This window comes from Squalius cephalus (genome assembly GCF_949319135.1).
Source record: "Squalius cephalus genome assembly, chromosome: 11".
NCBI classification, from domain to species: Eukaryota; Metazoa; Chordata; class Actinopteri; order Cypriniformes; family Leuciscidae; genus Squalius; species Squalius cephalus.
The window spans coordinates 18554713-18580331 of record NC_137132.1 but is presented as its reverse complement, the minus strand read 5'-3'; the positions used below and the strand labels follow the sequence as shown (position 1 = coordinate 18580331).

General features: G+C 38.7%; 1 protein-coding gene across 8 annotated transcripts in view; it reads right to left on the bottom strand.

Moving 5' to 3' along the window:
* Positions 1-25619, bottom strand: part of bcas3 (BCAS3 microtubule associated cell migration factor) — a 222242-nt gene that overhangs the window by 90870 nt on the left and 105753 nt on the right. The window lies entirely within an intron of this gene.

The window sequence follows — 25619 nt, the reverse complement described above, 5'->3', positions numbered from 1 at the left end:
AACATTTTAAACAAAAGGCTGAGAAAATCGTGTTTTTTTTTCAAAGAATACAACATGCATAAGTAATGCTTTTATCGGTTGTTTCTGCCTCTTTTTATTGCCTGTGTTTTTATTTGGAGATTCTCTACTCTTTCAGAAGATGCTTAGTAAAACGTATATAACAGTGAAAACACGGAAAGCTGGAAAAATACTTTTATAATTATTCTTAAAAATATATATTTTAAAATAAAACTATTTTCTTAGATTTAAAAAACAAAAAAAAACAAAAAATGTAGCTTTCAGAGGAGTGACGCGTTTACTGTGATTCTGATTCCAGTGTAAATACACTCATACCACACTTTTGGTGGTATAGACTATATGTCATTGACACATGATGGGCATACACACTTAAAAATAGAATTTCAAATGTAAAAAGAAAAAAAAAAAGCCGTAAAAGCAACTTGACGTTGCTTTTTAAAGATTGTAACAATATAACGTAATTTGTTACTTTTCATTAAAAAATACCAAAATATAAAGTATTTCTTTTGAAAGTAACGTCCCCCAACACTGTTCCTAAGCGAGTCTATGTGGTGTGGGAAAGAAATGCTCATTGGGAAGAAAAGGCTGCGTTTATCCATTTAATGTATGAACTCTCATGGATCTGTCAAGAGACTGTGCTATTAGCTTATTAGAGTCATACCGCTGCTGGAGTGTTTTCTGTCCGTTAAAGACATTAGCGGGAAACGCAGCCTGTACATTAACACCAGCGAGTGAATCCCAGTAAAAAGCCAGCAAAGATGTGAGGTAAACCGCCATGAAGATTCACTGAACATCAAAGAAAAGAACTGCGAGTATAAAAAAAGATGAAGGCTCTAAGTATGTGTTTAAAACACAAGAGAAACATGTGTGTTTGACTGTTGCTCTTTGGACTTGTCAGAACAGTGAAAGCGAGTAAGTGGCGTGTGAGTGGCCCGTGTGTAGACGCTGAGTGAGGGTAATGATTGTGCTAGCCTGCAGACCATTTATTTGGCCATCTTAACTCAATTAAAAGAAAACAAGGCCGTCATGACCTTCAGATGAACTGTTCTCTCAGCTTAGGCGCTGCTCCTCACAGGGCAAGAATTGATGACTGTAAGATGCAGACAGTCAAGGGCTCTTAAACACCTACAGTATATGCATGGCTTATGGCAGAAGTTAGCACAGTGGTGAAAGTAAACAATATGGCTAAAATCTTCCTCAAGCTTACATACTGACAATTTTTGTATTAGTAATTTTAAAAGCTATAACCATACATGAAAATTAGTTTCCATAACTGGATCTCGATACTTCAATACTCCATTGACCTTTGAGGAGTCAAAGCTGCTCTCTTCCAGAAGTAGTGGAGAGGGGCCTCTGCCTCAGGCTCAGAGACCACGATATAAATATATCCAGCCTGTTTTATATGCAGCTACACGGAGGAGTGTGGCTGGGGTGAGCGCAGGAAACACTAAGCACTGCATAAATCTAGAATGTGCAAAATCTTCACCAGCCCAGCAGAAAAGAAACACCCAGCAGAAAACATCAACCAGTGACTGGTGCAGTAACGGAACAAGGGGTGACCAGTCCAGAGGGGAAACATAAGGGATGTTTTCTTTCAGTACTCTGCCGTGTACTTGTTCCGGTTGTGTCTCAGGGGTTGGGACCAGGCATGCTCTCATCTCTCACCCATGGAGTACCCTCAGGGCAAGTAAACATCTGTGAAATTTGGAAAATTTGGTGGTTGTGTTCTGAACAGGGTATGACTTGTTCATCCTTTACTGCACGTGCCATGAAACACTGACAGTGCCACCCCATTCATATGTGTTTAGGCAAACTCTCAGCACTAGAAAAGGCTAAGGGGGGGTCTTTCTAAAGCTGAAGCTGGGCACAGTGCCATCAATGTGGTTAAATCAGTCTGAGCCCCAGTGGTCCGGCTGCAGGCAGAGCAACGCAGAGCCGATGGGTTAATCAAGCTCAGAGATTAAGAGTCAGTACAGATGTGAGATGAACACAGATCAGGGTGAAATAAAAGGTTACATTTGTGTGTTATAATGTGACTTCTTTTTTTTTTTTTAAATATATTTATTTAAAATACAACAATGCATATTTGTCACCATTATGTTCCATTTAGTTCAGTTCACTGACTCCAGTTTGTCTTCATTTATCACTGTTTCATTTATCTGTTCATTGTCGGTTGTTGTCTGTGCATTAGCACACTGTCACACATGTTGGCATGTTATTCTGTGTTCGGAATAAATTGTGAGTTATCTTTATAATCATCTTCATCTTCCTTGGATCTTCGCGTTACAGAACAACTGCCCCATGATTTTATAACATTTACTTCTGCCGTCTCGCCATCACCTGCCCCTTCGATGACGAGACCCTGAAGTCACTGTTCTGCATTGGTGCAAATTACCCTCACCCTGTTGCCTCCCAGACACCACCGGACTGGACTGGAAAGAAGCCATCATCCTGTATCTGGATAGCGGCCTTACCCGATCCAGGACACAGCCAGACCCAGAGCCCAAATCCTCGGCCTGTTGACCTGTCGGCTCCGTCTTGGCTCCTCCCACCTTCGAGACCCTAGGCCTTGCGGTTCCACCGGGTTCCCTCGTCCTGTCGGCTCCCCCTTGGTCAGTCGTCACACTACTAACGCCACAGACTTATGGGGCGACCACTGCACTCCGTTCTTCCACCCTAAGGCTCTAGTGGGCTCCTCCTTCCCCCTCCGTCACACCTGCTCCACCTCAGCCCTCACAACTGTCGCCACGGCATTGCCTGGGTCTTTAGTACAAGCAATGTCGCTCGTTTCATCTGGACTGCTCCCTCTCTCGACTCCGTCGTGTGCTATTGGCACGGGCAAGCTCTGGGTTTGTGCTAGCGGACCATCTCAACCATTGCCGCCAGGGGATCGTCGTCATCACCTGTCACCACCCCTTCATCACCTCTGCGCCCTCCTCCAAAGCCGCCTCCCATATCTTCGTCATCACGGCGTGAGGCCTTCCCGGAGGGGGGCGTTCTGTCACCATTATGTTCCATTTAGTTCAGTTCATTGACTATAGTTTGTTTTAATTTATCACATGTGTTTTTTTGTCTTTGTTTTCCCGCCACTGATCATTCACCATGGACACTACACTAATCATCACAGCTGTTTGTCTTTTAGTTAATAATTTCTGTGTATTTAAGTTCCTCCCTGTGTTCTGTTCATTGTCGGTTGTTGTCTGTGCATTAGCACACTGTCACACATGTTGGCTTGTTATTCTGTGTTTGTAATAAATCATCTTTCTTGGATCTTTGCGTTACAATATTAATATTATTATTATTATTATTATTATTAATAATAACAATAATAAAAATAAAAATCAACATAATATAAAAATATTTTTTTAATATTTATTTGAAATTATAACAATACATATGTTATTATAACGATTATAATTATTATTGATAATACTATTCATAATAATAATAATAATAATAATAATAATAACAACAAGTATACTTTTGTCTAATATAAACAAATTATTTTATTGATATTAATAATATTTATATTAATAGTAGTAGTATTTTTAGTTTTATTTTTTTAATTTTTAGTATTGCTTTAAATAACATATGCATTGTGTTGTCTAATATAAATAGATTATTATAAATTATTATTTTTATTGATGATATAAATTATTACTGATTATAATATATTGATTATATATAATGATATTAATAATATCAACAATTATTGTATTTTCTAACAAATGATTTTATAAATAAAATATTTATTTATTTATATTAGATACAACACAATACATATTATTGTTATCAATCATTATAATAATAATAATAATAACAACGAGTCTTGCATTGTGTCTAATATAAAGAAATAAATGATTACAAAAATATAACATATGCAATTTATGTGTTTTAGAACAAATGTATATATTTTTTCTATAATTCTATAAAAGTATCAATAACTGTTGTTACGATGTTTGTTGGCGGACCCAACGGTTTCCTGTAAGAGATCATATCACAGATGTCGGGTGTTTGAATCAATAGCTGTAAAACCCACATCCAGAGAGATGGATAGAGAGATGGTGAGAGAGACCCTACGGATTGACTGACTCTGCCACCGCCACCTGGACCATCAACCCGCCCCCCCTCCCCTTCCCTTATAATCAGAAGGCGACAGACAATCCTGCAAGCACAATGTGAAGACAATCCCCACACTTTATTTGAGGAGGTGTCAAACAGGGTAAATCCCTTCAGCCCACGCCTCACCATAAAGCACAAACACATGCAAAATTAATCTAGAGAAGAGCAGGGGTTAAGCCTGTGGGACAAAACGGGTCAGTACAATACAATGAGTCTCCTCTCCCCCTCTTCCTCTCTTTCACACAAACACACAAGCAGGAGGGACACACAGACGCTTGAGTCCAACAGCAACAGCTGTTTACGGTTGTCCGTTTCTAGCTAATTTGCCAAAATAGATGTAACAAACGGCAACCTCATTTGTGTAACGGGTAACATGGCCGTTATTGGCTTCCAGATGCATTCGTGCCAACCTCCAAGGGTGCTTAAAAAAAGTATAAACAATGAAGATAATATGTATGCAGGGTTTTACTATAAATGAAAGCGTTATGAAATCTGACTGACTATAAATTAGCTCCGCACATTTATGGAAATGATCCACTGCTGCTAACTCACATAACCATCAATGTGCACTGTTTAATTCCTCTGTTATTTTCACTGCAAAAAATTGCTGCAAAAGAAAGACAAACAAACCAAATTAATTATTAAAACACACGAGATGAGCTGGCAGACAGACAACATGTCCTAACTGTCACAACGAGGAGGGTCAGCGCAACGATCAGGGTCACCAGCAGGAATGGGCACATGGCTGTAAAGAAATGGGTGGAGATCGAAAAAAATTAATGAGTGGTTTGAAACAACTAATCCTTTGCCACACTGCTTACACAATCAATTAATTTGCTAAAGATCATCAAATCAAAGGAAAATGTTGTTTCCAAGCACATTGTCCAAGCTGCTCCATTTTCCATTACAATGGAAGCCAATGGTGACCATAGCTGTCAAGCAAGATTTTCATTCAATAATGACTTAAATTCTTTCTAATCATCACACAAAGTTATCATATGATTTCAGAAGACTTGGAAAATAGAACACAAGTTCTATAAACCACTTCTATGGAGTGCACATTTTTCATGGTCTCCTTCCACTTTTCAAGTGCAGTTTTGACACTCCACTAAACCTCCCTTTTTTATTGTTATATGAAAGTCAGACGGGTTTGAAACAACATGAGGGCGAATAAACAATGACAGAATTTTCATTTTTAGGTGAACTATCCCTTTAAGCTCCAGTTTATACCCTGTGGCTCCCTGATCCTTTGATACAGCTGAGGAAAAGATCCCATCGAAGGGATTTTATTGAAAACATGGACCGCCGCTGCTCTCCCCAGGTCCGACACCAAAGACATAAGCAGGTCCGCTGATTAGAGAGACGAGCCCCAGACTCCTGCTGTAATGAGATGCAAGCCCATGCGTCATGGTGCAGTCTGCCAAAACGTAAAACAAGACGACAGGCCAGCACAGCCAGTAACATTACTTCACTCTCTCTATTACTCTCAGAATAAAAGAGTTGGCTGTGATATGTAAGATCATGGATAGCCAGGTAGAGGTAATGTGAAGGAGACCCTTGCCAAGACACCATACAGATGTGACTCTGGGGGCAAAAGAACTGTCTCGGCTTTCTCTGCTTCCGCTCCTGAGGGAAACAAATTTCCTCTTCCATCGTACTTTCTCCCTTTTTTTAAACCAGACTTTCTTGCCAGACTCATGGACTATGGGTCAAAGACCTTGCTAAGGAACTGCTGCTGTTAGACACAATCTCACATGCAAAACTAAGGCGAAAGATGCATATTCTAATGATAATGTAACATTTTTAAATATATAAATATATATAATATATATAAAAATATTCTTTTGATAATTTTTTTTTTTATTTAGAATGAAACTGATTGTTACAAATACTTCAATCATAATCAATGTAGGGGATTAACTTGTTTGAGCTGCATGAGCTAAAGCAATAAATAAGCACTGGTAAACTGAATTGCTTTGCTAAATGACATGAATGCACAAGGGAACTTGAACTAAGGCCCTGTTTACACCTGGTATTAAAAAGCATTTTGGTCGATCTGGTTACAAGTGGATGACGCTAAATACAGGTGTAAACGGACGGGGTCTAAAACGTTTTGAGCTTGTCCACTTTTGACCACTTCCAGAGGTAGTCGAAAAAAGCATTAGACCGGATTGCTTTCGTAGTGGAGACGCTTGTGGTCAAATGCGTTCGAACAACCACAAAATAACTACTCTCCACCTACTGACCTAATGCGAAAAATGAATGGGACGTGCGTTAGCCAGATGGGATTTAAACTGTCAGCTGAAGACCTAAGTTTGGTTTGAAGAAGAAAAACTTGCCAATCACAATCAACCATGTTCATTTCTCTCACCATTCCTGATTTTTTACACAAACTCACGTTCGGCGTGGTTTTGTGGCTGTCAGAGCAGAAACATAAGCTGCTACTCTCCGTTTGTTTTTCCGTCATCTCCGGTCACGTTTATATGTAAATTGCATGAGCTTATTCGTCCATTAGATTGAAAGATCTAGACCCACATAGACCCTCCCCTCAAATAAATCAGGACAGAAGTGGTTGAAAGTGGACAAAAGAGGTGGATTAAAATACCAGGTGTAAACGGGTATGTGTCTGCCTCGTCTATTTGTGATCCGATCGACCAAAACACATCTTTATACCATGTGTAAACAGGGATACGCAAGTGACGTCAGTCAGAATGTGTAAGTCACATTGTGGATACACTCGTTCCGTAACAACACACTAAAACGCGGACAACGAATAACTAAAGCATAAAAAAAGAACTACAGTTGTTTTCTCATGTTTTTGTTAAATGTCAATGAGTGTTTGGTTTAATTTTGCACTGTCCCATCAACTAAAACATCAATTATTAAAATAAAATAACTAAAATATGAATGTATAAATTAATAAATACTAAATACTACGACATGTTGAATAAATATATTATGTATACATTACATATACATTTGTCTTTTAATCAAAAGACAAAAGCTATGAGTAAAATAAATAAATAAATAATACTGGCTATATCAGTGCGTGCTTGGTGTTCTCACGTAATGCATTAGTCTTGTGTAGCTTCGGCCCTCTGGATGCCATAATCTCCCAGGAAACATAACAGAGGTGTGTGTGTGTGTGTGTGTGTTGTAAAAATTTAAATCAAATGACATAAGAACAGGAAAAAAGTACCAGTGGATCAACACGCAGTGCATCTGTCACTACACGAAAATGAAATTAAGTGCGGCAGGCATTCTGGGATATTGACTTTGAGTGGCAGGGCCTGAGATGGCAAGCGAACACAGCACTCTTTCTGCACAGTATATGACTCTGGGTTTGATTTGAGTCCAGTGCATTAAGCCGTCCTCGTATCTTAAGCAGCAGGCTATGTGGAAGCTGTTAGTTAAATCAAGTTAAGCCATTTCCGCACTTAAAACAACTTCCCCCTTTGCCATACGCCCGCAGGAAGATCAGAGATTTGATGTAAACTCATGTTCGCTCCAAATGTGCTTTAAAGACGGGTTCATGCTGATAAAACTCCTTCCTATCACAGTTTGTAGCTAGGATAAATGTACCCCGTTCAAAGCATTAATGCACATATTTAATTACGGATTCATTTATGCCTGGTTTTCTGCGTAGTCCAACATGTACGTTACATTAACTATACACGTACAGCACATTTGCACAAGCATAACACATTAAACTCGACACAAATGGAGGGCTTTCCCCATAGCTCGCTTACCCATCCTGGAGATGACAAGATCTTTACACTCAAGATCTGCCTGAGTCCTCAGGCCATGGCCAGATGCCCTGCACTTGCCCAACTGCGTGACAGCCAGTATCTCCACCCCATCCGCCCCCACACCTCCATATCTCCAGCACCGGACAGATGGAGCACATCAAGCGTAAAGCAGACGGATGACTTTCGGCATGCTCACCATCATGTAAGAGCCATAGAGAGGGGCAGATTCTCTCTCTTATTTGTAAACCATTAAAGGAAAATTCCAGGTTCAGTACAAGTTAAGCTCAATTGACTGTATTTAAAGCGTAACACTGATTACCACAAAAATCCATTTTCACTCGTTCCCCTATTCTTTAACAAGAAAGAAAAAAAATTGCATTACAATGAAAAATACAATAGAAGTGAATGGGGTGAATCTGTACATTTAAAATAATCACTGTGTCAATAAGTACAACAATATGCGTCAACAATTTAAGTGTGAAAAAAATGGCTTTTCTGCTTATTAGTTACATCTAAATTTACAACATAATGCCTAAAACCATGCATAATACAACATAATACAAGAGTTAACATTAGATGAATGTAAATGTATTTATAAAGTTCTAAAACTTCACATTTCTGCTTTTAAATCCTCTAAATATTGGGCCCATTTGCTTTCATTGTATTAAAACCTAAATTTTTGCATGTTAAAAAATAAATACAACCTCAAGTTCTGTCTTTGACAATTCAGAGCCACCGAATGACGAATACAAAAAAAACGCATACGAAAATTTCTGAAAATTGTGCAAGGACCTTAACTTACATTAAGCTTGATTTTTGCTTTTTTATAGAAAACGATGAATGAGTCGGATAAAAAAAAAAAATGTTTGCCGTAATTCTAACTATGTCACAAATTCTGTCATTTAAGTTTAACATATAATGCACCCGGAATAAACCTTAAATGAGTTTTGAATCACCCAAAGCTTGGTAAATATTGCAACTAATTAATAAACCACATCGCTCACACAAATCATAACCAACAAAGCGTGAAGTCTGTCCAAGGGCAGGTGAAAATGTCTTGTGTTTGTGAGAGTGTGTGTGTTGTGTGCTGCTTACTCAGACCGAGTTTCTCAGCAGAATTTAATGAACTGAGAACGACCTTGATCAGTGATTCAAAGCAGGGATTAGAGGGCATTCCCCTCCTCTGCCAGGCTCTGCCCTCACATTCATCAAGTGTGTGTTTTGATCTTTCAGGCACATCACATGTGTTCCCCCAACCAGCGCCAGCAAAGCAAACTCCCATTGACTCAGGCCGTTCTGCAAATTACCCACGTACACTAGCAATAACGTAGCACCCTAACATTGCCCAGGGCACATTCTACACTGAATCGTTAACTTTTGATTAAGGCTGAACGCTCTTTGGTCCTGATACAGTGGGAAGGGGAGGGTGCGATTAAGACAGGCCTGGTTCTTCTTCCCAGGTTTCTAGCTAATAACTACAGTGGACTGGCCTTAGAATAAAACTACTCAAGAGGAAAAAATTAACTAAAACATGCCGAATGGATGTTTGAAGAGAAAAAAAAAAGGACAATTTCTTGATAAAAAAAAAAAAAAAAAAAAGAATTTCCACCGTAAATCATTATTTTGTGTTTTCCAGCAGTGGATAAGCTATAATTAGAAAATGTGTTCGTGTCTGCAAACCAGATTGAAAAAAGCCAATGTAAATGAGCAGATCCAGAGTCAATCCAGAAGACTTTTCCACATATATCACTTTTTGACAGTTTTGTGACTTTAAGACAAGAAAATAGCTCATGTAAAGCACATCATGTGAAATCATGAGCAGGACAGAAGCAAAATGCCACCGCTGCTGGACGATGGGAAAAACAGGCAACAACCATAAGGATTACTGGGACATATTTGATAATAAAAATGGTCATACTGTAGGTTTTTTTACTAGACAAGCCCTTCCTATGAACCCGCTCTGCTAGCGTCCTTCGAGAAAACACTGAGTGAGAGGAAAGAAATGACTTTTTCCTTTCATTTTATGTGGTCTCCAAACTTCAAGTAAAAGTAATGAGCTAATTGTGGCTTTTGATGTCAACCCGTTCGCTCTCGCTCCCTCTCTCTTTTTTAAACCAGCGTGTTATTCTTCGAAGTCCATAAAGCTTCTCAAACCCTTTTGCAATCATGGCTTGGGTTTGAGGAGACATAAGTGAAAAAAGAGAAAAAAGTGGAGTTCATCTAAGTCAGTGTAAATGCAAGGTATTAATTATGCTGAATAGAGGGAGAGAGAGAGCGAGCAAGAGAGAGAGGAGAGAGAGTTGGCTGCTGCGCTCCATTTAAAATATGATCAGTATAATCGAGCCATGCTGAGTGCGGAAAGCAAAGCCCAGACAAGACTTAGCACAGGAATAAGGATGTAGTCAGAAAGTAGTCGGAAAGTGACAGTGTCAAGGTTAACTTAAATATCAGCATGGGACATTTATGACTTTCACAAAGCAACTTTAGCAGCAAATTTACTACATTAAAATATATCCAGTGTCATCCAAAAAGGATGGGTACACTATTAAACATGCTTCTATTTTGCATTTTAATCATTTTTTTCCATAAAAATTTGAGTCACAAATTGAACTGAAAATTAACACAAATTGAATTGGACGGTTCACCCCCAAATGAAAGTTCCATTATCATTTACTCTCACAAAAGAATACAAAAGATGTTTTGAAGAACGTTAAGAATCACAAATAACATAAAATAAGATATTTTGAGAAATGTCTCTCTCAAGTGTTTGTTTTGTACATATGTTGGAAGTCAGTGGGGTCCAAAAAAAACAAACAAACACTTGAGACAGAGTAGATTTCTCAAAGTATCTTATTTTATGTTCCACAGAAAAAGTTGTACAGTCCTGGAAAGACAGTTTTGGAACTTGATGTAAATGATTTGAATTTTGGGTGAACTATCCCTTTAACACATCTGACCATCTGTACAAAGATTCACATGATCAAAGCACAAATTTGCTTATTTGATTAGTGAGTTAAATATTTTCAATATTTTTTATGAGGTTTTTTCTTTAAATTATCAAAATTCCCTATTAGTATTATTTAAGTTTTGTTTCGAATCCAAATTTTCAACATGGTCTCAGACTTTTGGACTCCACTGTATATGTACAGTATAAGAGAAAATGCATATTTTAGATGTTGCAACTGGCCACTATTTAAACATTTTCACATTTTTAATCCCTTTTTCTGTTTTATGATGTGACATTCTAAAAACATTTAATTGATCAGTTTATATCATAAATACTGTATGCATGATAATTAAACCAGAATAAGTGCTTTAGATGAAGTATAGCATTCATGCAGCAGAATACTACTGAGGCTGCAAGTCAAACTGAAACCTACTGAAGACAGAAACCTCACTTCGAAACTCAAACACGCATATAACCAGTAATGTTTGAAAGTTTACATATTATTGCCCTTAGTGCATCCATGGCTTTACTGTCCTGCCAGTGGCATAAACGACTGGGAAAAACTCTTCAGTCTCCAACCTAGAGGTCAAATTAAGATGTATAAACAACTGTAGTGCCAGATGAGCTGTATAAGAACTATCTGCATCGATCCAGAACGAGAGATGCTGTCAGAAAAGCTCATCAAACACTGAAGAGAAAGAACCAGAAGAGCAGACTAGAAAATGTAGAGGAAGATGTAGAGGAAAAGAGATGACAGTAAGAGAGAGAAATAGCAAGGGAAGTGGCACTGAAGGACAATGGGAGGGAGGGTGGTTAACAGGAACAGGAATAGGAGTGAAAGAGAAGCCGGACCCACGGAGCATCAAGGGAGTTGTTTAAGGAGAAACAGTGTCCGTTTGTGGCCGGTGATAATACTTTCCATTCAACAGGGCTCGCAGCGCACTGATTCCTCTGATTGCAGCCTGGCGCCCTGCTGGCGAGGCTCTGCGCTGAAATTAAATCCACTCTATTCAGTTATAAATTATAATGCTCTATAAACAACACCCCCACTGGGAAAAGAAGCAGGGGGGTGAGAGAGAGAGGAGAGAGAGAGAGAGAGAGAGAGAGAGAGAGAAAGAGAGAGAGAGAGAGAGAGAGAGAGAGAGAGAGAGAGAGAGAGAGAGAGAGAGAGAGAGAGAGAGAGAGAGAGAGAGAGAGGAAAACAGATTAAAAAGGAGGAGAAAAGGATGAGGACAATGGAGGATGTCGTATACATATTCTATCTCTATATATACACACACATGTATATAATATAGATTAGAGAAACGTGAAATAAAATTTTAGCTGAAATTCTGTGAAAAGGATTATGTTTAAACCACATCATCATAAACGTGAGCTGAAAAAGTGAGAGGTGAGAAAAGAGAGAGAATAAAATAAAGAGATTGCTGTTCACTAGCTGTTCTGTTTGAGGGTCAACAGTGTCCATGTTGCACACTGGGAGTTCTGCGCCTCTCTGCCGCCACTTTTGTCTTTAGTCCAGTCTAAAGTCTGAAAGCCACAACACCCACACAGTGAAATCCAGCACACGCAGAAACACTAACGAACCCAACAAACACACGCCCTCTCTGTTTCTCACTGGTTGCGCACAGGGCAAAGCCTCAACTAGCACTGGGCTCTAATTTCATTCCAACATCCAAATAAATTTTACACGAACATACAGTGTTTTAACTTTTTATGTTAAGTGATGTGCACTGTGACTGAAAGCTGGATTGAAGTCAAACAAATTTTAATTACAGATGGCATTAAAGTCTCTACATTACTGACCTCTAATTAGTTTACTCAAACACCCCTATACATCCACAGCGTGCTGCGAGCGTGCTGCAACAGCCTTTAACTACTAAGCCTGGGTCTGTAACTAGAGTTCTGTCATTTCTTACAGCAGCAGCTATGAGCTACTTGCTGCTGCTTTGTAGAGTTTCCAGTTGCAATTAGTGTGACACGCTATTTCAACATAACGGCCTACACACACACACACACACACACACACACACACACGAAGAACAGCAAACTCTGAGGAAACTACAGCAAAGTACAGCTCCTCTCAGACAAACAGATACAGTCACAAACATGCTATATTGTACTACATATATATATATATGTGTGTGTGTGTGTGTGTGTGTGTGTGTGTGTGTGTGTGTGTGTGTGTGTGTCTGTAAACAACATAGAGAAAGTATATTTTAAATATTTGTTTAATGTTTACTGAGCACTATGAACCAAGGTCAGTATCACTGATACAAATACTGATGTCTCTATTACATGGATTTTGTTCTCAATTTTTGTTCTCAATAGCCATTCAACATTACAGTATAATTGAAAGCTATCGATTTTAATTTTTTTTAACAAAATTATAACAACAATTCAATTAAGTGAACTTAAAACAATCTTCACATAAACTCATTGTAATAAATTTCACATTTAGCTGTGTTTAGCTGTTTTTTTTCAAGGTTCAGATTTTTACCTGCCCTGCTAAAATGCACAAAAAAGTTATTGTTTTCATTGTTTTTTTAAATCTTGTAAACAGTGCTTTAAGATTTTCAGGTAGGTCTAACAGGTAGGAAATATAATTTTGTTTTTATTATAGTCTCCACTGCATAAATTAAATATACATTATTTAATTCAGTCAAGAGCAGTGAGTGATTAGTTCTTTGTCTTTTGTTCTTTAATAAACATTAATGACAGACTGCAGTGGGTTTATTAGGCTGCTGTCACTTTAAGACCTGACGCACATGACGCCTGACACATCCTATTTTCTCACAAATCTTTGCGTTCATTTAACACTAACTCTTCTGAGGATAATTTAGGCATAATTTTGTATAATATATTAACATAATATAATAACTTAATATCTGGAACTCTGTTTATCGAATACATGACTAATTTTGATGGACCTTCAATACAGAATACAGGTGCTAACTGGACCATGCTAACAGGCCAAACCTTGACCCCTTGGTTCAAAATGGCACTGCATATGCTAGACAGAGTTTATGATGAAGTCAGCGCCAACAGACTCACAAGCAAACAGGCCTTCAACAGCGAAACGCAGGTGGTGTTAATTTTTAACATGTGGAAACGGTACAAACCAGACACAAACTTGGCAAACGTAAAATACAACAACAGACCCAGAGGTTCAAATGGGAGGTGAGTGACCGTAAATGTCACCAGCGTCCCGAGTGTGTATCTTAGGACGGCAGTCTGACAAAGAGCTGGGAGAAAGTTTCCCAGGCTGTTGTACATGAGCGCAGCCAATGAGACTCATTCATCCTCCATGCTACATTTGAAACCTGTTGCTGGGTGAGAGAGAGCAAGAGAGAGAGAGAGAGAGAGAGAGAGAGAGAGAGAGAGAGAGAGAGAGAGAGAGAGAGAGAGAGAGAGAGCTCTCCTCTGATCGACTGAGTGTACCAAGAAGCAGATAGATGTCGGAGGTATAATTGCTAACGTCTGTCTAGTAGCATACAGTAAAAATAGCTGCAGTAACCAGTCCATCCGTCCAATCCTGGGGCTTCTATTCACTCCCTGGCCAATTACAGTGCGATTGGCAGAGCAAACAAAGACTTATTGGTTGTTAAGTTGGCCTCTCATCTCTGGAGTACCCTCCCCTCCTCTGTTCCACACACAACATCTGCAAACACCTGATACGCGTCCAGCACCCTGCTGCCCTACACTCTTGTTAAATTGTTACCACCTTTTGCTAAGCCAGCTCCGACAATTAACAACACTGCTTTTTACTTCAAAGGGCCACTGGGCCTGTAGGTTTAACCTTGCTGCTCCTGAAGATTTGTTTTTGATTTTCATGAGATCCCAAGACGCTTTCAACTTTGTTCCTTCACTCTTGCCGCAGTGTCTAGAGGCAAGCTAGCTGCCAGACTTAGTTATATATTACAAATCTCAGGCTTTACGTTAAAAAAAATAATACAGAAAATCTACGGTGACAAATCTGGAACTTATCATTTTGGCCCGAAACTGTTGCATGACGCTTTAAAACGTATTTAAAATGTGTAGAATTAAACAATAAGTAAATAAATCAATGGATGTCTATCAATTAAAAAAATTAAAAGCATAAATGTAGTTCTGTTATTATTGCCCCTTTTATTTTATTGCTCATTTTGCAGCTTTTATTGAAACAGATGATCAAGATCCAAAATAAAACGATAGGGGGAAACGTGTCAGGAATTATCTCAATCCGGAATCAAACTTGCATAGTCTACATGAGCGTCACAGCTCAAGGTGTCGGAGCGCATACACTAACCTCTCTGCATTTTACACTTGTGGAGTCACTAGTATCGAGTGAAAATGACGAATTATCCCAAATAGACTGCCGCCATTGGATGGTAGCAAAACAGCAAAGGGTTTTAAAGCATCAGAGTGTGGTGAGGGAGCCTCAGGCTTGTGCTACAGCTGTAGGCCTCTCACAGCACTAATGTCCAACTGCGGCTCTCTGCTGCCGTTCAGGAGCACACTCCATTGAACCTTCCGTGCAGCAGAACACTCACTTTATGTGTCTGCAGCCGTCTGTTTTTCATCGGGCAGCAGGCTGCGCATGCAAGCAGTAGCGTGTGAAGCGTGTTCGGGCGCCCCCTCCCAGCGTATCACCATAGCCCCAAAGATGCCCTCGCAGCACCAAGAGTGAACTAGAGCAAATGCGTTTATGAATTAATACTGGGGCAGAGGGGTCTGCGTGGGTGTAAATGTATGTGTGTGACAGAGAAAGCGAGAGAGAATGAGAGCGTGGGGGGTGCAAGGAGGGTTTAGGGTGTGTGTATGTGTGTGTTGTGCTGCTCTTTTTCAGTGAGCCAGCCCCCGTTGCAGCCCCAGGATGTGAGCTGTCACTTCAGATAGCTGGTGATGAGGCACAGAGCTGTCAGGAAAGGTGAAGACGGCCCAGAATAGGAGAGAGAAAACGAGCGAGACTGACTGACGGACTGGTGGAGAGGATTTCACAGGGAAAAAATGCTCATTCGTCAAAGACAGAGCAAGCGATGAGATGAAGAGAGAGATTTTCCAGTCAAATACAGGACAGGATGTCAGTGCATCATCTAGAATCGCAAAAAAGAAAAATGGGTGTCATTCACTAATCATACATGTGCATGTACATGCACCATTTTAAAATGCTTTCACACGGAAATTGTGACTCGTTACCAAGTTTGCACTTAATAAAATTATTGAATACACACACATTATTGAATACACACACACTTACATTTAAATAATAAAATAATTCTGATTCATGAGCATTACCTTTTCTGTGCATTTAAGTAAACAAGTATGGAATTATTAGTGAATGAGACCTTGATGTGTGTATGTGTGTGGTTCTGGTAAATCCTACATTATGATAGAAAAATCATTGTCCCTGTGGGGAAATATTTTGGTCTCCATGAGGATAACAGCTTATAAATCATACCAAGTGATGTTTTTTGAAAATGGAAAAATGCAGAATGTTTTCTCTGATGGTTAGGGGAACACATTTTCTCTCTCTCTGTTTGTGTGTGTGTGTGTGTGTGTGTGTGTGTGTGTGTGTGTGTGTGTGTGTGTGTGTGTGTGTGTGTGAGAGAGAGAGAGAGAGAGAGAGAGAGAGAGTGTGAGTGAGTGAGTGAGTGAGAGAGAGAGAGAGAGAGAGAGAGAGAGAGAGAGAGAGTGAGTGAGTGAGTGAGTGAGAGAGAGAGAGAGAGAGCGAGAGAGAGAGAGAGAGAGAGAGAGAGAGAGAGAGAGAGAGAGAGAGAGTGAGTGAGTGAGTGAGTGAGTGAGTGAGTGAGTGAGTGAGTGAGTGAGTGAGTGAGTGAGAGAGAGAGAGAGAGAGAGAGAGAGAGAGAGAGAGAGAGAGAGAGAGACTTTGCCTTTCTGGCAAAACCTCCACTTTTTTTTATTTTTTTTTATTCAAATGTCCTCAAAACAGTTCACAATATGCACTCATTTTGTTTGTGGTCGAGTCTCCCATATGTTAAAACTTAATTTAAAAATTGGTTGGGTATTACATTTGGTGAAATAAAGTTTTAATACTTCACTCTACCGACCACAGAATCCTCTAAAGTGAAGGAAATTGGGAATAAAAGAAATGGCTGTTTGCACCTCCTCGCTTTCAAGCCACAGTCAAATTGCTGCACGTTTGGTCATCATGTAAAAACCATCATTACAGACTGGTTGTGATTATGGTAATACCACATCTTATTTATCAATATGAGGATGACACTGAGATTCTGGTGGTATGAGCAGATGTAACCGGAAATGTTTTCCTAGCTCGCTAAGTAATTACAAGAAAACTGCACAGATAATAATGGTGTGATTTCTGTGTGGTTGCGTTTTCCAGTGAAGGAATCAAAGTATCCTGGCACACTTAACTAATGTGCCCCTAAGTAAAAGTAGTATAAAATTTTTAAAAGAACTGAAAATGAAAAAGGCACCAAGTACTCATTTGTTATTGCACCAGTAGTCAATACAACAATTATTGTCTTAAGTTGTATACTGCACTTCGATACCACAGCAAAAACTACTAGCCTAACAAATAAAGTTCAAACATTATTATAGGCAAGTGAACAGTCAGTAAAAAAAAAATCAAATCAAATACACTTATTACAAGCACAGATAAATAGAAAATAACAAAGTTACAAATAAAGTAAGGTCGACTTAATAATTAGGCCTAAATGTAAAATAGCACTATCGTGTTCACTACAAATTAAATATAGATTAATCTTTGTTAAAGATGCGTTTTGTTGTTTGATTAACATTAATGACTTAGACAGCAGCAGATATTTATAGGTTGCTGTCACTTCTAGACTGAATGCACGGATCCAATATAATGATACACATCCGATTTCTTTTACATTCATTTAAGACAAAACCTACTGTGTTTACGAGAATATTTGCTGAGACTATTCAAGCACATGGAGATGCAAAAGAGGAATCGATTTGCTGTTTGTGCGAATCTGAAAAGCCCCTCTCTGTGGAAATACTGAACTGATAGTGAAACTTAGCAACTAATCCACAAAACATGTGTGCCGAACCATGGGGCCTGGTCCGTACGGATCATGGATCATAGATCACAGATCACGGATCAAATACGATCCATTTAACCCCTATTATTTTAAACGTATTTTTAGATGTAAAACTTTTATAAATACTTCACTATTTAAAAAAATCTGTCTGGTTTCACAAATATTGTGTTAAAATTACACGAAACTGAAAGAATAATAGCCTATCCCATCCTTTTCATTGAATGCTGTGCTGAACACAATGCTTTGAGACATGGCACATGGGTGCTGTTGCAATTGGAAATCTCTTCAATATGGAGGTCGGCAAGTTGCATCAAACAGCCAGATCAGGCCCATATGTGGATACCAGCCAGTCATAGATTGCTCCCATATTCTCTCTCTCTAGTCACTCCAGAGCTAAAAATACAAATTCTGATGGAACAGACTAATTACACTTAGACCGGCTTTTGGGAGGAAATCACGGCCTCGGCAAAGAACGACAGCACCATACTTTCCTTCTTAGGTATTAACTTTGTTCATCTCCACAGGATTTCGGTCAGGTGCAACAGTTTGAAGCTCAGATGAGCTCATGATGATTTCTGAAAAGTGGATTTTACCATGTGAGTCATCGACAAGCTCACTGCGCAACATTTGACCTTAAAAGAAGGCACGCCACAGCCCACAAACACATGGCCTTGAGAGACTCCTATATATTGGCTTTGAAAAAGCCCACCACTAATTTGAACCGTTTTAGCCACTTTAAAGAGAGACTGATTTAACTTTGATGAAAACGGAATTGCCTCTCACAATGTGTCTTTCAGTTCAGAAGTTTAACACACTGCTACCAACCGCTCAAACCAGCATGCTCAGCTGCGGCATCAGTCTCTCGTAGTGAAAGGACTGCTGGCGTCATCAGAAGATTATTAAAATGCTCACTATTTTTGTTACTGTTCCAAAAACCTAGTGAAATGCCTCCATATGCATTATTTTAAGGTATGAAGTGCATGAGGGTTATTCCAGAAAGTAGGCAACTTTATTATACTTAATTTGACCTTCTTCTGGATAGAGAATTGTACCACCTTAGCATAAAATAAAAAATAAAATATTAAATAAATATTAAATAAAATAAATCTAATTAGTTCAATCATTTAAAAAAATAAATTAACTCTTTCCAAGCCAGCATTTCAAAAAAAGTTGCCAGCGTTTTTGTTCATTTTCACAAAATTTGTATGGCCCCCAGAATATTTTGTTTTATGAATATCGGAACATGCAATATATCAACAGACCCTCTGATTTATATATATGTAAATATATATATAAAAACTGTTTTATTCTAGCTTCATGCATTCTTTTTTTATAAACACTTGAATGTGGGTAAGTTTCATTAAAAAAAGCAACATTTTGAGCAAAAAAGCCGAGAAAAATCACATTTTTGTCAAATATAATATAATCAGGATCAGATTCGATGAGCAAAACATAGATGGAGTAGATCGAGTCCATCAACACCACCAAAGCTTGCACAGTCCTAACCACTTGGTCAACATTTTACTCGGTAACATTAGGCCATTTTGATTTATATATTTATTGTTGATGATTGCATTATTTTTCATGCTGCTTACATATGAGATCACTCATTTCTGCTTCTTCTTTGCCTGTGTTTTGATCTGGAAATACCATACTCATTCAGGAGATGTATAATAGCACCCCCTACCTTATAACAGTGATCAAACGGAAATCCATAAAAACTCGTCAATGGCAGGGAAGCGTTTTCTTATAAAAGACCAAGATAACTGATCAATGGCGGGGAAAGAGTTAAAACAGTTAAATAAGATAAGATGATCAAAAAGGTATATTTATGCTTATTGATGTATCATCTGTACTGAAATCAATTGTGAGTTTAGTCTCTATGTGCTTCATGCATGGTTGCATGTAGATTGTTTCAAATCAGTCATTTACTATATGAGGTTCTACTTCAGTTAAGAAACTGTCATTAAAGGGACAGTTCACCCAAAAATGAAAATTCTGTCAGTAATTACTCACCCTCATGTTGTTCCAACCCTGTAAGACTTTCGTTCATCTTCGGAACACAAATTAAGATATTTTTGATTAAACCTGAGAGCTGTCTCACTCCTCCATAGACTCTTATGTTATTGGGTCGAGCTAGCCTCCGTTTTGTGACAATACTTCGAACGTCAACAAGAAGTGACGTCACCCAACATCGCTTAGAGCACCTTTAAGCCACAAATCTGTTTGTTACATGACTGGTATCAGGTCGAGAGCATCAAAAAGTCGGAAGTCAAAGTCATTAAAAACTAATCCTTGTATGACAGAGCCAGTTCTCCCTGTTCCACCTCACATCACAGCAGACTTAACCATGATGCTCCAGTTCAGCATCATTGAAATGCTTTGAAAAGCAGAGAGTGTGGTTACATTGGAGCGGGAAATTCCACTCGAGTCCTGAGTCCAGAATTCAATGTGTCATTCTGTTCTCACAGATGAACAAATGAACAAACAAAACCATCCTTAGACACATTCCCTTTCAATATAAGTGATGTTCTCAAATCATTGACACTCATTACAGAGGCTAGATGATAAATATACAGAATCATTTGCTGGTTATTAAAAAAAAAACAGAATTCATGAAAGAAATGAATTAGGGCAAGGCCCTTTTGTAACATCGCATGGCTGCTGTGCAACTAAATGCCACATAAAACTGCATTAGGCCTTGGAATTTTGGGAAAAGTTTTAAAGTGAGTGCAGCTTGAAAAGAGGAGGGTAAAATAAGTACTCAGCAAGGCAAGAATAACAGTCTGGCCAAGCTGCTTTAGAAACATCTGTGTCTAATTACAAACTACATCCTACCAGAGATCCACAGCAACAAGAACAACTCAGGCAAAGCTGAGAGTTCAGGAATGATGTCAAATTCAGGTTCCACTGAACATCAGCTAATTTAGCCTCGGTGTTCTTCAAGGAAACTTTTCCTGGAGGACTCGAAAAAAGGACTCCTTTTTTTTTTTTTTTTTACGACCCTTCAAAAAAAAAAAACATAATTTGAGCAGCTGTAAACCCCCAAAACAGCTCCTGTTTGTGTGTTCTTCGCTTTGTTTCAAAGCAAAAACAACAAGACAAGCCCATGCAGGGAGTGTAAAGCTTTTTATAGCAATACAGTGATATCATGTTATCGCTAATTTAGGGCCAGAAGGAACGATTGCGACTTCAAAAGGGAATGGAACATGGAACTCAACCAGAGCCTGAATAAAATGAGCAGAGTGTGTAAACTGGCAGAAATCCGGAACAAACAGCGAATTGGCAAACTGTGCGTGTCCAGCAGTGTGCTTTCCCCCCCTCTCTGCTTTCCCCTCAGTTCTCCATTGAGATATGAGACGGACAGGCAGACACATGCGAGCACGCACATGCAAAAACTATATGACCATTAGTGTCACGCCGCGGCATTTGCATGTCTAGCGTGTGACTTCAAACTCATCACGACATGGCTAGCAAGTGACAGTGGTGATCAATGTCTGTCATGGCGAGTTTTTGAGTGTGGCTTTCAAGTGATCGAGCGTGGTGGCAGTCTGCTAGTGGGATGTCACCGCCGGACGGCCCAGAGCCATGTTTCTGCACCAGCATGTCAGCTGTCCATTATCTGCAGTGACAGGAGTGGCTATAACCCAAAGTGGCACGGAGATGGCTTCTTAACACATGAAAAGAAACATCATGTTCTCCCCAAGAACTTGAATACTTAATCCAGGAATAAAAAAAAAAAAAAAAAAAAAAAGGTAAAGACATGCCCTGGACTGCATTTAATGTACCGAACACTTATATAAGATCATTAGTGGCATGAAAGATGAGATCATGACCACATCCACATTAAGGCAATCAATTAAAGATGACATAAGTATATTTTGGGGGGGGGGGGGGGGGGGGGGGGGCATTTTTTCCCCACACTTAAAAGACCAGGAGAGACTTTTAAGAATTTGGGAGACCCTCCAAAATTGAATAACAGGACATGACACTGAAACAGGGATCCCCTGATATTAAAAACATGGCTGATGCTGATATTAAAATGTATACTATAAGTTAAAAATAAATCCCTAAAACAGTAGGTTTTAATTGCTGTGAATTTTGGCACCAGAACATTATAATGAACAGTATGAAAAACTGATTTTCATTTTGAGATTTGATAAAAATTCCATTTAACAGAAGTATTATTTTTTAAGAATTTTTTTTAAATGTTAGAATCTCTTTAAATATTAAAATATTAGCTAAAATATATCCAGTATTAAACAAAACAAATAAGCTGATAATAAAGTTATATGTTTTGGGTTATAAACACGATAATTTGCCCTTTTTGCCAATATTTAGATTCTTTATGTTGTCGTCTAAATAAATCATTTTAAAATACTACAAGTGAATTTAGGCATCACAACATTATAATGTACAGTACGAAAATATGGATATTCGTTTTGAGATTTGATAAAGATTACATTTATTAAATTGTTATTACATGATTAGTGTTTTTAAAGATGATCTTTAAGTGAGCGTTAGAAGACGACAAAGATAATGTGAATGGGAATGTAAAAAAAGTAATAGGGATAATAATATGAGAATGCACAATTAAATATACAATCTGGTCTGATATCGATAAAGAATTTAAAAAACTTTAATATCAGCCAATGACCAATATGGTTCTTTGATAGACAGAATTTAACTGTAATGTCCAGGGCTAAAAATTTAAATTAAGATAAACTATCAATGATAAAATAGCATTATATCAATGGAAAAATAAGTGCTGTGGGTTGACAGGCTGTCTCCGCCCTTCTGCTGAGGGGAGATGGGTAGAAATGGCGTGTTGTGCTTGGATGTGTGCTCCAAGGGCATATGCTTTGAATTCAGTCATTCGCAAGTGATTTAAAAGCCAATTATGTTGTTGTTGCTGTTGTAATTACCCATATACAGTGGATGGTTCTGTGGTCTAATTGATTACTATCAAGGCATTTGTTTCACAGCGACAGAAATTTAACAGCTGCACTAGTGCATCTTTATATATGAGAGAATGCTTTCCTCAAAATAAGTTGTAGAGGAAAGAACTGAGGATCATTTAAACTCAAAATGTTGAAGACAAACACTTAAACTCAACCGATTTCCAACTATGTGGATCTGTGCATGTTGTCGGCGGCTCTACCAGCTGACAGAGACACCCATGGTGTGTAAAAGATGCTCGAAGAGGCGATTTCTCTATTTGAGCTGCCGTTGTGAAGTGACATTTACCTAATGCCGCTCGAAACCTCATTGCAATTAGTGGGCAGCTGATAGCGATGCGGGCTGACTCACACGGACAGCGCAAGCTTCTAAACTAGTCCTCGCACACCCACGGTAGGCGCTCAAGTCCAGGAAGCAGGAGCTGGAAGGCTGCTGCATGCTCCAGTAAACAGACGTGTTTGCTACTTGCCCGCGCCACGTTTTTGCGCCTCGCTTCACCCCCTCCAAACACCGGGGTCGAGTCAGACGAGCCTTAATGGACACTCTCTTTTCGGCTGTTGGTGACTTTTTCCGACTGCAACTGCCAGGAGACAAGCTCCATAATTACATCTGAGGCTCTGGGGAGGAGGAAAGTGTGGGGTGTCTGACTTGTTAGGGCTCAACAATGGCTCAGATCAAATCGGTGAAGTTTGGACAAAGAAGCACACTGGCTCGCACACAAGTTACGGTTTCTGCTGTCGGCAAAATGCACGCCAGGAGCGAGAGAACCAATTAAGAGCTGACTGCAAGGGGCTACTGTGACCTGGTTTCTCTACTCTCTAAAGAACAAATACTGAGAAGTACATTTAACCATTTATTCTGAATAGGCTGTGATGTGACAGGATTGTACATAGCCATGGAGAGCAGCATGGTGGCAACACAAGAGGTGTGTGAGCCTTTACATTACCCATGCTCCCATAAACTCATTCTCTCTACAAGTGTACATATAGTACACAAGCTCATCATGTATGACCATGGATATATAAATTAAGAATAAAAAAAAAGAAATTAGAGTAACACTTTATTTTAAGGTGACAGTTACACATTACTACATGTACCACAGTAATAACAGTAAGCACTGCATAATTACAAGTAACTAACCCTAAACCACACCCTAACTGTAACTCTGTAAGTACATGTAGTTAATTAATATAACTCAGTATCTATTTGAGTAAGTACAATGTAACTACGTCACCTTAAAATAAAGACCAAACAAAATCAGAACTTTTATTCATCAAGGACGCATTACATTGATTAAAAGTGACAGTAAAGAAATTTAAAAAAAAAAATATTCCTATATCTATTGTAATTTATATTTCAAATAAATTATTTTCTTTTGAACTTTCTATTCATCAAAGAATACTGATAAAAATGTATCACTTTCAACTGTTTGTAACTGATAATAATAAGAAATATTGAGCATCAAATCAGCATATTAGAATGATTTCTGACGGATCATGTGACACTGAAGACTTTTTATTTAAAGGTGCATTGTGTAATATTTAGGTGGATCTGTTGACAGAAATGCAATATCATATACATAACTATGTTTTCAGTGATGTATAAAGACCTTACTTAATGAACTGTTATGTTTTTATTATCTTAGAATGAGCCATTTCTATCTACATACACCGCGGGTCCCCTTACATTGAAATGCGCCGACGTGTTTCTACAGTAGCCCTAAACGGACAAACGCGTTTTGTTACTATGTTGTTCTTCATGCAAGGAAGCTAGCTAAAGTCAGCTGACACGATGAACAAATAACAATAATATTCGCAATAACATATCATTTTACTGAATAATAAAGTAAACCTAATTTCTTAATTTATCTTTGTAAAGAAACCTCATTGCTTAACTGGCTACTCTCTGCTGTCTTAGACGACGACATATTTTCCTGTCGGCCACCGTAACTTCTGTTGGATGCAATTCACAACCTTACCACTAGGTGCCGCTAAAAACCATACACTGCACCTAAAAAAACAAGAAATTTTAGAGGCCAACATCTTTAACAGTAAAACATGAACATAATAAAACCATCTAAATAAAATATAAAAAACATAAAATCCATATCAACATACATTTGTACCATATTATTTATTGGCCAATTAAAACAAATTAAAATGATATTACCCTTTAAGTAATTTAGTAAAAACAGCAGAAAATTACCAGCATATCCGTTTTGGCAAGAATTTTGATATCAGTGCATACCTAGTATTTCCATTGCAGCGTAAACCAGCAGAGTAACGTTTGGATGCATGTCTGGGTGGCGTGACCTGCGCCTTTTCCTGCCCCCATTATATCATCATTGATAGCTTCCAATGTTTTTGTAATGTTTTGTAGCAATTCACAAAGTGAACCCAAGGAAATTGTGCAGTGAACTGAATTGAAACTGCCAGTGGCCTTCTGGCAAAAGGTCAAGAGGGATAAATTGAGGACGCCGAGTCTAATGGAGATGCTGTGTGAGGACTTTAGACACACTGAGAAGTGTTTTCTGTTAAAAGGGTCGCTCAGAGTAGAAGCTGGGAGATTTGTGGAATAAAAAAACCTGTTGTGGAACAGGATGTGAGAGGTTAATTGGTACCCTGTGTGAAAGCTGTTAACGAGTGAGCGAGTGGAACACCCAGGATGCACTGGGACATTCCAGCAGTGCCATGAGAAATAAACGAGTGTGGGGAATATTTCCTTTGGCCTCGGTATCGTCCTCTCAGAAGAATACTGGTCACGCCTGTAAGCTGGACCGTGTTAACAATGTCTCGCTGC